The following is a 16,875-nucleotide window of genomic DNA, read 5'->3' as shown; positions in this document are numbered from 1 at the left end:
TGCCACATGCAATGCCTTCAGCTTGACTGTTTTCCTGATTTCCTGAACAGGAGGCTCAGGCACCTGCTGGTGTCGACTGACTGACTGGGCTCAGTTTGCCGTCCTAGACCCAGAAAGTCCAGGGATGAAAATCTTATTTGCGGCTTTAGGTTCACACTCAACTTGTGCTTTTCTTTGTACAAGAAAAATAGGACCAAAAGGAGAAAGAAAATAGAAGAAAGACACATGAAAGAAATCAGGGTGTCCATCATGACGGGTTTAAATGACAAGTCAGAAAGTAAAAAAGAAACAGGGACGGGCTAAAGAAGAATAAAGAAGAAGAAAGAGGCAAGGGAAGTGATAGAGATTACTGCCAGTAAAACAGATGGAAAAACCAATAAGAGAAGGTGTTGATACAGATGGAAAGAGAAGGAGGTAAAAAAAGACAGGAAGGGTAAAGAGAAAAAAAAGACAGCAAAAGCAATAGAGAGGCAGAAGAACAGAGAGCAAGAAATGAGCCTGCTTGCTCTCTTGTCTCTTTAAGCTGAGATATCTCAATATTGACACAGCTAGCTGCACACAGTACAGTCTCCTTGGTTGGAGTCAGGAGGATACAAGCACAGCCTGCATCCACACTTAAAAGCTCCAACACCTCATTGATGCTTCTATCCCCCCAAGGATCGACATCAGGACAAAGCTTTAAGTCCTGCTCTTCTTCAAACTGAATATCAAAACTTTTCTTATGTGGTCTGAATATGAATACTAGATCAGATATCTGTTCTTTACCTCGCCTCCTTAGAAGCAACCAAAGTCATAGAATGATGTGTCTTTTTTTTTCATGCACAACTTTCAGTCGCAGAAATCTGACTTTTTACACTTCAAAATGGGAGAATGAACTGCAATATTAAAAAGGGAAAATTTGTTCTCAAGTTTGAACAAAGGATACCAAAGAATATCTTCTGAAGAATACCCTTTATATGTTTAGAGGTGGTATACAAAAGTTCAACCTAGTCGGCATTTTACATTTTCGCAAACCAGGAATATGTTACATTTGCACGTATCATATCAGTGTTTTTAAAGTGACATTGTAAGCTCACTGTATCATTAGGAGGTGAAGGTGGATGGCGTGTCACCTAAGCTGCTGTTCAAGATGAACAAACAACAAAACAGGTTATGATTTAGAAAGTTATTGCAGTTTTTTAGAAAGTTATTGCAGTTTTCCAGTTTCACCCAGTTTTACTCTCTCAAAACTGGGTGTTTTGACCTGTGGCTGTTTTTCTAACAAGAATAGTGCCACAAAGTGTTTTAACCTAAACATTGCTTCTTTTCTGCCAGGATTGTGTCCCCCCAAAATGGGGTATCTTTACCTATCTATAACCAAGTGGGTGTTGTGCCTAAAACGAACCACGTTAATCACAATGCTGTTGAAATGTTTATAAAAGTTAAAAAGTTTAGACATAAAGTTTTAACATACCGGCTATACCCTTGCTTCAGCGGCCATGGGTTTGCATGGGTTTGTGTGGGTTTGCTGTCCTCTTTGCTGTGTGTCCTCCCCTTTCTCTCCTGCTTTCATGCTTACACACTGTCCTGTGAAAAAAAGGTGAAAATAAATAAATTTTTTTTAAAAAAAGTTTCAACATATGTGCCTAAAAATGAGTATTGTTCTATCCTAAATAAGGCTGAAATATCTTAAAAGTATAGCAATGATGTAGTTAGGTAATACAGTTAGACATTATATTTCTGATAATTATGAATGAGAACCGAGGCAGGTTTTTGCAGATCCATTTGCACTGATGAACCCTGACTTTAAGAAGTGAAATATAAAACATTGCATTTAATCATAGACTTCGTCTCCATGATGCAACTACTTAATAAAGACGTTATTGTCAAACTATTTTGCCCAGACTTATTAGTATCTATCAAACACACGTGGTGCAAACAGCAGCTTCTTTCTTTCACTTCCTCCCTACTCCCACCTCACTTCTCCCCTTTGACTGGTCAGTGCATCAACTTTAATCCAACAGCTTCATTAAATGATAAAGAATGGCTTTAATGAGCACTCCTGTACATCCACAGAGAGCGGTGAAAGAAAGAACGGATGACCTAAAGAAACAAGTGCAGGAGAAGATGAATGGGTGGAAAGGGGAAAATGAGGAAAGTATAAAGACAGTGTCAGTGAGAGCAAGAACGATAATTGTTTTGAGACTAGTTGTGAGACAGTAAACAGCAGCAAAAAAAACCCCAAAAAACAATGGTATACAAATCTTTTAACTCATCAGAAGCAATTGTCACCACTGATTAAAGAGATGACTGTTAATAATTTCAAAGCCGTTGTGTTCACGATCAGACTAAATTGGACTTATGGTCAGAAAACTGTCTCTGCACTCAACAGCTCTGCTTTAATTTGTCTCTGAGCATCAAGCTTATAAAGGTCTGTGAACGTCAATCCACGCTTGATGTCCCCCCAGCCAGACCATGAAATACCCCAATAGTCTGGATCTAAAGTGATAACACACTCATTAATATAAATCCAATTCTCATTGTCAATACTAATTAGTAAAGTTTGACAGAAGTGTTACAGGGCACAGAGCTTCAAACTTGAATAAAGCAAATCACTTCATTGGTTCAACGGGTTCAAGTTTGTGAGTTAAATGTGTTGCTTAAGTATTTATTTATATATATGTTGTGTAAATGTATATAGATATTGCACAGTTGACAAAATGAATGTTGGCACAACACATTTCTGCACACCACATTTATGTTATATTTGTATGTTTCATTCATAGGACGTAATTCAAATTAAATGCACATAAGTTGAGATTTTTACCAAGCAGACGACAGCAGCAGACCACTGAGAAAGACCAACAAGAGTGGGTGATTTTAATGACAGTTCAGGACATGCCCAGTCCTGTTTGTGGTGACCAAACAGTGTATATTTTTAGACAGTTTGGGATTTTAAAGGCAGACTGCTGTTCAAGACCCCCAAAAAAGCAGCTGTTTGGGACATTTTTCCAGCTGTGTTTGAAGCAAATAATCAGAGTATTTCAAGACAAAATATGTTTTCTCAAACCTAACCAGGTTGGTTTTTTTTGTGCCTGAACCTAACCATGTTGAGCACAGCATTGGCACAATATAAAATTGAAAATTTTAATGCAAGGTTTCAACACATGACATGTATAAATATAACATATGTGCAGGTTGCAGAGACTTTTAATGCCAACATTTATTCTGGCGACTGGGTTGCCCCAAGTGTCTGGAAAAAAAAAAGAAGATTTTAAAGCATTCACAGCTGTATTGAATGAAGTTCAAACCTGTTACATAAGACAGATGTGAGACAGACATCTGGCTAGTTAGGTGGATTATGATCCAAAATTAAGTGAGACACAAACGTGACAGAGGCAGGAGAAAAGAAAAGCAGTGTGGGAAGCAAATGAGGCATTGTGTCCTTGTCACTCCAGTGGAGTGTGTGCACAGAGAAGATGGGACTACCCCAGCTGTCTCCTAAGGCTGACAGTAGCTTTAGCAGTCCATATATGGAGCCCATATGCGGAGCATTTGGTAAATTGAGAGGAAATTGAACCTGGTGGCCCCTGAGTTGCTCGGGGAGCTGTGATATTATTGCCGAGAAACCTCTTGGAGCTCTCTCTGGGCTCCTTAGAAATTTATGAAGGACATCAGAGGCAGTTCCATCCCTGACAATAAACTGAGTGAGTGACAAGGGGAAGGAGCTCAAGGCAAACACATCTGGTGACACTCAGAGATTATTCTCTGTAGTCCAGTTCTGGCATGGATTGATCCATGGAGGTAATCCAGTTTTGGGTAAAAAGTCAAACCTGGACATGGTGTATGTGGGCATTTAAAGGGACAGCTGGGGGGAGATGTTTAGGGATTCATAGCGATGGAAATGGAATGGGAAGAAACAAGAGTGTCATCCACATAAAAAATCAACAGAATTAGATGATGAGATAAAGCCAAGAGCGTTAAGGGTGATATGTGTAGGATTTAGTGGAATTTGGTGGTGAGGATTGCAGATTGCAAATAGCTGAAAAACTTCTCCCATGTGCCCAAATATGAACTTCGGGTTTTGACTCCTTTAATGCTCATTGTCCGTGAGGTTTTTTATTGAGAGCCATATTATCCACTGAGAACTCTTCTACTTCAAAACAAACAGACAGTGATTAAAATGGGTAAAGTGATTAAAATGGGTAAAAACACATGATAATCAGTTTAATGTTTTAAACTGGCGTTTTTCTGACACTATTTGGGTGCTCGTAGATGGGCTGCTTCTAGGATTTTAAAGCTAAGACCTCTGTTGAGGGGTGTGGGGGTTCCTCCACTGACACAATTTTTGATAAACAAGCTCTGTTTTGATGCTCTTTTATACTCTGGCACCCTATGCATACCAATAGTACAAAAACAACTCCCAGTCAGCTGAGTATCACTGTCCTACACACTGGACTTTTTGGTCTAGTTCACCGGCAGTACTAAGAGATGCACTATACTTGCTCCAAGCATTCAGTCACATTCAGTCTTTGTACTTAGTAGTTTATTAGATTGTTATATTGTTTTTCTGCAATGTATGTGTGCATGGACTGTGTGTGCGTGTGAATGCCGTGTGTGCCCCCTCATTGCTCTGATCCTCTGCTCTGCTGAAATGGCCACTTACAGCCTTTCAGCCTGAAGGACTTTCACATGAAGTTTGTTGCTGTCACTTGATGCACCAACAAACAAGCCTGCTGCACCAACAGTTCCCACGCGATTGCAACACGCACACATTCCCATGCGGGCACCGCTCTCTCATACACGTGTCACTCTTCCTCAATGTTTCTCCTTTTATTCTCCTTTGTTAGGGGTAGGAGTGATGGGAAGGTCTTGAAAGATCAGGCCAGGATATAAAAGGACAAACGGTGCTCATTAATTAAACATATCCCACAGTCAAATCAGATTCAGTGATGATGGGCAGGGAATGCAGGGGTGCGCTTGATTCACTGGATGACAGAGCAGCTGGCCTGAGGTAACTCCCGTGGCCGCCATGTTTGCGTGCAAACTTCCACTTAGTGTTCATGTTCACAGCAGTGTAAATGCACCGGCCGAGTGTGTGTGTGTGTGTGTTAATGTGCGGGTTAGTGTGAGTGTTTGTTAGGCTGTGTGTATGCCGAGGCTCATATTTTATTGACGTACGCTCCTCAGAGGGCGGCTAAAGCTGGCACTGTGTGTGCCTTCAGAGAGCTGTGTGTTTTGGCTGAGGGGAACTGTAGCAATCACACACAGATAAAAACATCACAATACAGAGAACAAGGATACCTCAACACAGGAACAGAAGGGGGGAGGAAGTGGCGAGGGTGTACACACACATAGACATGCTCTCTCTCTCACACACACACACACACACACACACGGATGCTGGATCTGCAGGTTTGTGTGGGAATGCATGGTTTTACAGGGATGCTGTTAAAGAAAGATGTACAGAGTATGGAGACACGCACAGGAAACTAATCAGGGATGCAAACATGCATTGTTACCCATAACGCAGGGCAGCTTCCGTTTTAAAGAGATGCAAGCACACGGACATTCAGTTTTTATTTATGAGCGTGGACACAATAAAAAGCATCAACACTATATATGGCTCGCCTGACTTAAATAAATCTCTCTTTGGTTACATGCATGGGAGATTACATCAATCACTCTCCTCTCCTTTTCTCTCCTGTCCTCCCAATTGATCTTCTCTCCTTTTTTTCTCTCCTCTCGTCTCTTCTCCTCTCCTCCAATTTTACCTTCTCCCCCATTTCCCCTTTCTTCTCCTCCCACTTCCTCTCCTGTCCTCCCATTTCTCTCCACCCATTTTCTCTCTTCTCCTCTTGTCTTCTCCCATTTGCTCTCCTCTCTTCTCTTCTTCTCTTCTCCCATTTTCTGTCCTCTCTTCTCCTCTCCCATTTTCTCTCCTCTCTTCTCCCATTTTCTCTCCTCTCCCATATTCCCTTCCCCTCTCCTTCCATTTCCTCTCCTGTCTTCCCATTTTCGCTCCTCTCTTCCTCTCTTCTCAACTCCGTCTATGTCCTCTGCTCTCCTCTCCTCCAATTTTATCTTCTCCCCCAATTTCCTCTCTACTCTCCTTCCATTTCCTCCCCTGTCCACCCATTTTCTTTCCCCCTTTCTCCTCTCCTCTCCTCTCCTCTTCTCTCGAAGGTGCCTCTCTGTCCCTGCCCAGAGAGGCATCCAGCAGGGATGCCCCCTCTCAGGGATGTTGCATGCCCTGGCCACTGAACCTCTACTGAACCATCTTAGGCAGGATCTCATGGGGTTGACATTTGCAGAGGAGGCCAGTGACACAGTGAGCTTATCGGTGTATGCTGATGACGTCACTGTTTGGATAACCTCGCCAAATGATGTCCAAGTTCTCAAACAGAAATTGGCATCGTATGAATGGTCATCCTCTGCAAAGGTCAACTGGTCTAAATGTGAGGGTTTGCTGCTGGGTGAGTGGACCAACAAAGAGCGACCAACACTATCAGCTGATGGCTGAAATGTTTAGGAGTCTTCCTGGGAAACAGAGTCTTCCAGGGCAAAAATTGGGAGGGTTTGGTAGAGAAAGTAAGTGCCCTATTGTCTCGGTGGACATGGGTCCAGCCCCAGTCGTCTTATAAGGGGAGGGCTTTGGTTATCAACAACCTAGCTGCCGTGATGCTCTGGCACAGGCTCATAGTTGTAAAACCTCCACATGCACTTGTAAGGGAAATACAGCAGAGACTGGTGAACTTCTTCTTCTGAGGACATCCTGGACCAGATCCACTGTGCTCTTCTTATCTGTGTCAGAGGGAAGCCGAGGACTGGTCGACCTGTGCAGTCGGATTGCAGCCTTTCGTCTCCAGACTGCCAAACGCTTTCTTTACCATAAGCAGCAGCTCTGAACTGAAACTGCCTCTGTGCAGCTTCGTAAAGTGGAGGGCTTAGCTTATGATAAGCACCTGTCTTTACTGGACCTTGCATTGATGTTTCCCAGACCTCTTCTACCAGTCAGTCCTCCATGCCTGGTAGACTGTTCTGAGCCTCCAGAGGGACATTTCTCAGGATACTGGTTTCAAGTCTCTGTGCAATCTGGGATATCTGTTGAAGGATGTGTGTGGTGGTCTTCCTGGTTCTTTCAGAGGGGCACTGGGGACCAATGCTGCAGAGGATCTGCAGTGGAGGAGCTGGAGAGGAGTGGGGCTCTGTTGTCTTTTCGAACATCAGGACTGCCAGATTTCTCAAAAAAGAGCTTGTATGTGGCTGTCAAGGTTCTCAATTGAATATCTTTAGCTGGTGTCCAGGAGTCGAGGTGGTCTGGCGTGTTGGTGTAAGGGTCATCTGGGGTCATGATTTTAACTAACGGCACTGTGACTTTTTAGAATTTGTAAATGAAAAATTGACCAATATAGTGGTGGTTATAGATCAAAAGGTCTCCTCTCCTTGTTTCTCCTCTCCTCTCCTCTCCTCTCCTCTCCTCACATCTGTGATAGCAGCTGGGTGCAGACTCTCTCCTGAAATAGCTGCCTAATATAATCACAGCTAATAGCACTATACTTCACACTATTTACATACTAGCTGAATAAATAATCCCCCTTCGATCGTCTCTCCAAACCCTCCTACACCTGTGCCAGCTCCCTCTGTCTCTCTATCTGTACCTCACATCTACTACTGTCAGTCTTACCTGCCGTTCTCCTTTATTTATCACTGTCTCTTCCTCTCGCTCTTTGTCAGCTCCCCAGTATGAGCCGTCGAACAAAAAGGGATGGGAGGAAATATGAATTAATGAGATTAGATCAGTCTATCCACTCATTAATGTTTGCTGTCTCCCCCTCATTTTAGACACAACTGCACACATGTACTCAAGTGAATAAGCCCCCCCCCCCTTCACACACACACGCACACACACACGCACACACGCACAGAGTTGTTGCGAGATCTGCTCTCTCAGCAGTGCTGTCATCAGCAAGCCACAATGTAGGTGTAATCGGGGGCTACAGGACGGGAGGTGTATGTGCACCTTGTGTGTGTGTCCCCTGGTGTGTATGCGTGCACGTGTCCTTGTCACCTTAGCTTACCTAATGCATCACAGAGTCATTACTGGTGGCTCTAAAGACACACACACACACACAAACACACACACACACACACACACACACACACACACACAAAGTATTAAGATCAGCTCCATTAGCCAATCGGAGACACTCGATGTTTAAAGAAAAACATGAAAAGTTTTTTATGCTTAAAAACAAACAAAAAAAAAAAATGCTAAAAACTACGTCTAAGATCGTCTAATGGCTTTGTGATGACACAGTTTTGATATATTATTTGTGCTTTCTTTGCGAATGTTTGATGTTGAAAAGCCTGAATATTTAAACAACAGAGGAAGCTGTGAGAGGTAATTCAAAGCAGTTTTGGATCTTCTTTTTTGATGACAATAATATTCCTTTAACAATAGCAAAAACTTTGTTTGACAGATAAATGCTTACAGTCCAACTCATTCTGGGAATATGTGGCGACATTATAATCTTATTCTTAATTTATAAACTCCTTTTTTTATCAAGGTTTTTTGTTCTTTTTACTCACTGGAAGACTTAAACTGTACAAGAACCTGTGGCACAGTGTCTGACAGCTAAAATGGAAATGATTATGCTATAAGTAAATGTCTACTACTCTCCATTACAGCAATACAGTCAACATAATAAAACTTCTCATACTGTGATAAAGTCTGCAGTTTGTCAGAATGACACAGATGTAAATGCATGTTGTGAGAAGCGCTGTAAACAGCAATTACACATTTATTTGTACTGAATTCATTGTATTCTCATCCTGAGAAAAATGACAGAAACAGTTGTTTCTGCAAATGCCCCCAAAATACATAGTTGTATGTTCAATTGACAATACCACCTAGCAGCTGTTGTAACTATGATAGCAGAAAGTATTCCTTCAATGCAAAAACATCCCTGAACATAATACAGATAGTGATTACGTTGTCACTGGAACATTTACAACAATTTTGTAAAATACAAACCTTATTTCAGGGTTGCATATACTGTACGTACCTCCACTTTCATCACAACCACCCTGTCATTGATCTAAGCCCACAAAATATATTTCCATCTAACGACTGTTAAAAAAGATATTCTTGATAAGATGCAGTACTGTTATGGAAGAATGTAATGTTTGGTATTATGTTTGTGCCATCCAGAGTTTTAGTGATGTAGGGACTCATCACAATCAGCTGAGGGCACATTTATAGTGCAATCATCTGGCAGCTGTCTGCAGAAGCAGCACTTAAACAAGACTGTGTCATTGAGTAAAAATAGATTTTGCAGTTGGAACTGAATAACCAAGCACGAATGTGACAAGATATTTCCTTGGTCTTGTAAAATGACCCTCATTTCGCCTCAGTGTTTGGTCGTTTTCACACGCAAGACAGATGCAGAGTACATAATTATGAGAGCCTCGACAATAGCAGCCGTTGTAGCAAAGCAGCTAGAGCCAGCTCCACTGTCAAATTATCTGTGATGATAAATAATATCTTCATTAATCATAATATTCGCCCTTAGTGCCTGAGACAAACAGGGCAGCTGGTAGGCCAGACACGACCCAGCCTGACCAATAGGAGATGTTTATACTGAGGAGAGCAGGGAGCAGCCGATCCTCAACTGTAATTACTCTCAATAGAAGTCTCATATCTCAGCACCATGACCTGACCTCCATCCTGACACTGTGTGTGTGTGTTTCTGTGTGTCATTGTGCATGTGCGATAGGGGGAGAGGGAGCGTACAACACTGGAGACTTACAGCACAAGAGATGGATTTGGAAGATGACGTGAATGGATGAGGCATGAATGGGGGTCCCGGGGTGCGAGGGAGACATGACACCTCATTATTCAGGTCTGTGTGTGTGTGTGTGTGTGTGTGTGTGTGTGTGTGTGTGGGAGGGCAGGGGGCTTAGGGATGCCAGATGTCTCATGAATTCAACAGAAACACACAAGCACATCCATGAACCCCCTGGCCAACATGTTTGTTCACATACTGATCTTCTTCATGATTCCTAAATGTCGTTGCATGGTTTGCATGACACTCACAGCTGCTGAGTTTGGCATCATGCACCCCAAATTTCTGCCCATGGAAACATCTTGAAAATGCAAGCCTCTTACAGCCTGTATGTGTATGCCATTTTGAATCACATGTAATGCTTTGTGTGCAAAAAGAAACCCAGCATTTTTGGCTTGTGTATTTAAGATTAGTATGACAATGTGTTGTTGACTCAAATTTATTACACTTCCTGATAATAAAACCTGTTCTGCTTGCAGAGACAGGTGTGAAACCATCTGGGTTTGTCAAAAAATATAAGCTTTACATCAGTTAGCGAGCACAGCTGCTCAGAATCTCAACAGCACTCTCGTTACTTCCAAGATAAATTACCGGAAATGAAAGAGGTTGGAAATTTTACGTGGGAATTCTGAGAGTTTATATCATGTTCCACATTCCTCGGCTCATTTGCAGTATGGATTAGATCAAGGCTGGATTGTCTTGCCAATGTGCACTCTTGTGACTGCACAAGCAGTGACTACAAAGGCGCATACTTAACAATTCGATTTGCATGGTGCTCCATCTGGTGTGGAGTATCATTAAATGAAAAACCGCAAGTTGCAGAGAGGGTACTGACATTTCCTGGTAGTACCATGCTCAATACTGTCACTGTTTCAAATCAAATCAGGTCAAATTACATATTGAATGTAACTAATCTAAACCACTAGAAAATAATGCAGAAATTTTTAGCACTAGCTCTCGCTTCCCTTCTTTTTATGTACATAGCAAAGACGCCAGTCCTCAGACAGTCTGAGGTGTCTGTATCCATATCAATACACTCGGCTAATCAATAATTGACTTCAGTCACACCACTTCCTGGCCACTTTGACACCACTTGACCTTTTGTCTCAGCTTTGTTTTACTGTTAGATGAATAAAGAGAGCTTTTCTACACCTGAGAGACGTCAGAGTGACTGCTGAGGGGAAGGTGCCAGACAATCCACAAAAAAGGATAACCTTCATTGAAAATTTTTTTTTTTACAATTATCAAAACAGCAATTTTGACATTCAGCACTTCTGGTGGCTTGATGTTTCCAATTGTCAGCGATGGTTTCTTTTAACCATGACAACATTTGCTCTCGCATTGTAACAACTTGGTAATCACGAGCACCAAGGTTCCCTTACTGCAGTTAAGTAATCATCTAAACTCAAACCAAAATGTTTTCCTAACTGTAACAAAGTAGTTCAGGATTTTTTTCTACACTAAATATAACTAAACTTTATTCATACTGTAGAAATGTACAATCAGAAAATGGTGTGACTTTTGCAATTCATCCTACTGTACCAGCTTCAGATCATATTTGTGCCATCCTGAGGGACAGTTACAAAAGATGCATTTTATTGTTTCATTTAAATGACTTGTTAGCTTTCTAAGTTGTCTGTGGTTTGCACCTCAATATTCAATCTTCATATTATCTTCAGTGATTACTCTTTTCAGTGACCAGTGTAAAGGATTTCTATTTCAAGCTCATTTATTATACTGCACTAAGTAATGCCTGAAAGGTCACATTATTTCACAAGTTTGTAAATTTTGTTTGTTTTCTGTCTCACAGGAGGACAAATGTTCAATGTCTGTATGTTTAATAGAGGGACTGGTCTGGGGTGTAATAGCTCGTCACAAGGGCTAGAATTTGGGGGAGTTGGACTCCTTGTAACTCTCAGTAAAACCACTGTTAGATTAACCAAACCGGAAGCAGCATTATCAATGAACTACAATAAATCCAGATTTAAATAATGTAAAAAAAAACCCCAACATATTAATATTTCAAAAGCTGCTGTCATCACAAGTTCCACTTCCAGAAGAGTTATTTTACTGTTTTAAATTTGTTGTATTTATACTTAATTTTACCTGCCTTTAGTTTGTCTTCATTAACTGAAGATTATACAGACAGACTGAAGCATAAGTGTATATTTAGGGCAGGGACACTTGGGACATGTCACCCTCAATAATAGGGATATGTGCATATGTCCCCCACAATTAAAACATGAGAGAAGCAGAGAAGTCATATTTTGACAAAATCAAAGACAATGACACCATAAATTGGTGCATAAAAGTTCACCAGAATGCTGGAAATTAAGTGTTTGGTGCTCGAAGTTTTCTGACAGAGACAAACCAAACCTCCCTTTCATTTTAAAATTGTTAGAAAAAAATGATCGAAGCATTTAAAGTGTTACTCATTAGTAGACTCTCTTATTGACCTTAACTGATATTAATGTGGCATTCCCTAAAAAAGTAGGGGGTCTGAGGATTACATACTAAGAGCCGAACAGTTGACCCAACTTGATCCATTATTAATTAGCCAGCAGCTCAATCAGTGTTGGATCGATTCAAGCTTCTGTTTTTACATTAAAGCAGTAAGTCAGACTCAGCTGGTAAATATACCCCAGAGAGAGATCAAGAAAAGAGCTTGATGGATGGAAAGAGGTACGAAAGAAACACACCATAGAAGAAGAGCATTCTACATTTTGTTAGCATTTCAAGCGGCTTTATACCACATTGCCAAGAAACCCTTTGCTGTCATGAGTCAGTGGGATGAATATTTAGTCGTCAAGCCTAATGCATGCATACTTAAACATAAATGCAAATGCATATGCCAGCACATACACACAGATTATCTACTGCAATAACACATTTTTACCTGTGTTTTTCCTGTTTCAAAGAATTATCAAGCTTAAACAAACTGTGTGAGGAGTGCAGTGTTTTATTGCCCTCTGCAGGCTCATAAAAACAATACAGAGAAAGAAAATTATGAACTTTTAAATCAACAATAAATAGAACATATAATCTGATATATAGGGTAGGGTTTATATGCATTATTAAGCATTGTGATACTGTATATGATTTTTATTTTTCAGTGGAGATCTTCATTAAAGTGAGCGATGACTCTCTGAGGAGTGATCAAAGACCTCCACGCACACACACACACACACACACACACACACACACACACACACACACACACACACACACACACACACACACACACACACACACACACACACACACACGTTACTGTCCCTTTATTCCTCTCCGAGTCACATCAGCTTGCCAGCTTTGTGTGCTACACATCTCACCGTATGCCCCGCCATCTGGGGACGTTTTCTCCTCCCTTTGTTTCATCCTTCTGTTCTCCCTCTCTGTGCCTCCCTATCTGCTATATTTGTTTCATCCCCTAACTTCCTCTGTTTTTCTATCCTCTCTCCTTTCCTCATTTCCTGTCATCTGAGAGTGTGAACCGTGAATTTCCTCCACAGTGTGTTGGGTCTCAGGTGAACGCTGTCTCCTTCTGTGGGCTTGGCAATTGCCTGTGAGCTCCCCCTTCGTTTTTTTTTTTTTTTCCTTTGTAAGGCCCTCCATCTCTCTCTAGGAATATGTTAATTGCTTCTGGACACTGATCAGTGTTCATTAAATAGGCCTGTATTCACCATAGCAGATGCTCATTCACAGTGTGGCAATTGAAGGCGGGTTTCTTTGCACGTCCTTTGTTTTTTTTTTCTAAGAATGCTATCTATGGACGGTTGAAGAGGCCACACATGTAATAACGTTCATTTACTGTGTTCATTACTTTAACACAATTATTTTTATCTCAAGCTTGTTATGTCAAGATATTGATGTAATAAAAACAGTTTTGTTGTGTTCAAAACTAATTATGTTGTGATGCTGTGGCATATCTTTTATCAGAGAACATGACTTATTAAAGCTTGAACATATATGATGCATCTGTAGCTGTGTTACAGAGCAGTCACACGTATGTCCACCTCAAATATTTATTAAAGCCACCAATGAAAAGTGTGACATATAAGCAGTTATTTTTTATTGTATGACAAATGAATGAGATTTTGCATTACTTTCCATAACATCAAATTAAAAGCGTGCGTAATTGATGTAATGATCCATCTCAGGCCTTTTGTCTCCGAACACAATGCCATCATTCCACTTTGACCAGAGAGGCGTTTCCTAGACGACAACAAAGACGCGGATAATGATGACAGATGATGTCACATTGTGGTGTGGTTGTCTCGGTGATGAGTCAAACTTTCTAATAAGGGGCTAATGCAAGTCTACAGATCAAAATATCACAGATGGCATTAACCATTGTGTGTTTGGAAATGTTGGCCTCAAAGAAAAAAAGATACCGCATCAGTATAGAGTTTCAAATAGGTTGCTGACACAGTAATTACTGTGGCAGAGGTGTTACTTTTGTCACTCATGTTAGCACCTAATAAAGGTGTTGGTTAGTCTTTTGGAATACAAGCTAGGTTGATGTGAATTTTGGTCCAGGTATGTTCATGATTGTCAGAGGTTGGTTTCTAATGATCTGAGTGTACTTCTTGACCTTTCAACAATGGGCCTCATGCTTCCTTTGACTTTTATTCTTGACAAAGTGTCCTGATCCACATTATTTCACACTTTGGAACCTGTGTTTACCTGTTTGCTGAGCAGAAAAGGTCATTGGTCAGTAAGCTACTATAAGACTATCACAATGCCACATCTGAAGATTTTAACAATAAGTTACTGCTACTGTATCATGTGCAAGTGGGATCTCTTTCCTATTCAATACATTTTGCAGCTTTGGTGGGGGCCCGGCATAACTTAACTGACTTGGGGACAGCCTTTTGCGTTGATGCCAAAGGGGTCAGTGGTAAGAAGGGGACAGAGGTTAGCAAAAAGATATACAAAAAGATGCAAGGGAACTGCAAAGAGATACAAAATGACTACAAAAACAGGGCAAATAAAAGAGAGGCACAACATGACAACAAAGAATCACTGAATACACAAAATTATCCCAAAGTGAAACAACCTCAAAGAGACACAAAACAATTTCGAAGACGCAAAAAAAGGACTACAAGGAAACACAAAAATAGAGGCTAAAGTGCCACAAAGTCTGTGTTTTTTGCTCCTATCAAGGAGAGGTGGTAAGGTCTTTTGCATGTTTTTGCCCAGGGGCCCAATATCTCAAAATCTGCCCATGGTGGTGATGTGTCACCAAAAAACACCTATAGCTTTGAGTGGCACAATTGCTGCAACAGATGTTGTTGTTTGTCGGTCATGAACACCAGTCTCCTGGGTCAAAGTCTTCTGCTTGCTGGATCTATTTACCTCCCCTCCTATTCACTCTAAGTGAACTTTTGCACTCTTTAAACTATGTTTGCAGTCTGACTGTCTAATAATGATGTAGACTGGTTTACATTGGGGTTTGTGAAAAGCCTGGTGCATATACACAGTCACCAAAGGATGCCAGGGACACAGCCCAAGAGGCATAATTCATGTCCCGGGAGTGAGACCAGGCTGCAGGTGTGTAGTTTGCACACAGCACCTTTCTCAATTTGGAGCCAAGTGCATCAGTCCTGTGTGTGTGTGATAGACAAAAAACAAGCCTATATTTGAAATTTGTTTGGTCAGCATGAGACAGGAAAGCGGATGTTTCCAGCCAAAGGTGTGAGAGTTGGCAAGTGATACTAAAGGAGACAGAGCTGAGCTCTGACAGGGTGCGATTCGGATGTCAGGAGGTAGAAGTCAGCTTTAGTGGGCCCCATTTAAACCCTGTGTACAACAATACCACCACAATCAGTAACCAATCCCCACAGGTCATTTACACACAAAAATGGACATACAACATGTAAAGGGCACTGCTCATATACAGGGATCAACAGATTACTGGCCTGGCCAATTATTCAGGCCTATATTTGGCATTTTGTAGATTATGTGTTTCAATGTTTTATTTTAATGACTTACGATAAAATTAATTAATTAAGCGGAGGAACTTTTACTTTGTTTTTACTTGTTTAATACTTAATACTTGTTTAATACTTTTGTTTAAATTTTCACTTGACTTTATTAAAAAATGCTGGGAAATTGCTGTATTAGATGTTGAAATTGTCAGTTTTGATCATTCATCATTCATCATCATTTGAACATTTGCTGAAGGTATTTAAACAGATTTTGTGTTGGAATTTGTTTAATTCCAAATTATAATATTGACAAAAAGATTTTCCTTTTATTGTAAACGCATATCTGCTCCAAATATCGGTTATCAGTCTCATTATCTGCTAATAATCAGTATCGGCCCTGATATCAGTCGACCCTTAATCATGTATCTTATATGCAAGTCTGAAACTAAATGTAACTTGAGTGAAGAAAACTTTTAACCACTATCAGTGATATTCTGCAAAGATTTCTTCATTTCTGGGTCAACTCCATTAAGAGTTCAGACTGAAGGACTCATCAACTGATGATAAGAACATGGTCTGATTAGTGTATTCATGTCCAGGTAGAATATATTATATTAGGGTAGTATCTGGCTCTGAGTGACCCCAGTAGTCATTAATGTCCTGATACCCAAAGGGTTGGATTTCTCTCTCTGTGCCTCTCTTTCCATTCTTTCAACCAATGTGCGATCCCCCACTCTCAATCACATTGTCCATCAGTAAAGGCGTAATTATCTTCTAACCCCTCAGGATTGTCGGACGGATGAACAGGTAGGAACATATCATATCTTAGGTGTATTAATAGGTAGATATTATAACTGGTTTTCTTCATTTATCATGCATTCCAGTCTCCAGAGCTCATGTCTCAGTCCCATATCCCATGTCTCCAGGCTCATGATGAATGCCCTGTTTTCTTTCTTTCTCCTACTTCTGACAAGGTTGGCAAGATTATCAATGTTGAAGAGCAGAGAGACAGATGTATGTCTGAAGGTATAGAGTCCTATAATTCTCAATTTGTCTCAGATGTCTGTGGGTGAAAAGCTCTCAGTTAATTGAGTAATAATTGGGCTGTTTAATCACAT

The 16,875-nt window shown here is 40.8% G+C and overlaps 1 long non-coding RNA gene across 1 annotated transcript in view; it reads right to left on the bottom strand.

Moving 5' to 3' along the window:
- Window positions 1-1,452: 1,452 nt before the first annotated feature.
- The window catches only part of LOC148186213 (uncharacterized), a 90,419-nt gene continuing 74,996 nt past the window's right edge, over window positions 1,453-16,875 (bottom strand). Inside the window, exon 3 of the long non-coding RNA XR_015775124.1 lies at window positions 1,453-1,566. This is a non-coding gene — a long non-coding RNA (uncharacterized LOC148186213). The remainder of the gene's footprint in view (window positions 1,567-16,875) is intronic.

The sequence above is a fragment of the Plectropomus leopardus genome, chromosome 20 (genome assembly GCF_026936395.1).
Source record: "Plectropomus leopardus strain MGB_pleo_1.0 chromosome 20, ASM2693639v1, whole genome shotgun sequence".
NCBI lineage: Eukaryota > Metazoa > Chordata > Actinopteri > Perciformes > Serranidae > Plectropomus > Plectropomus leopardus.
This window is presented reverse-complemented; position numbering and strand designations above follow the sequence as displayed.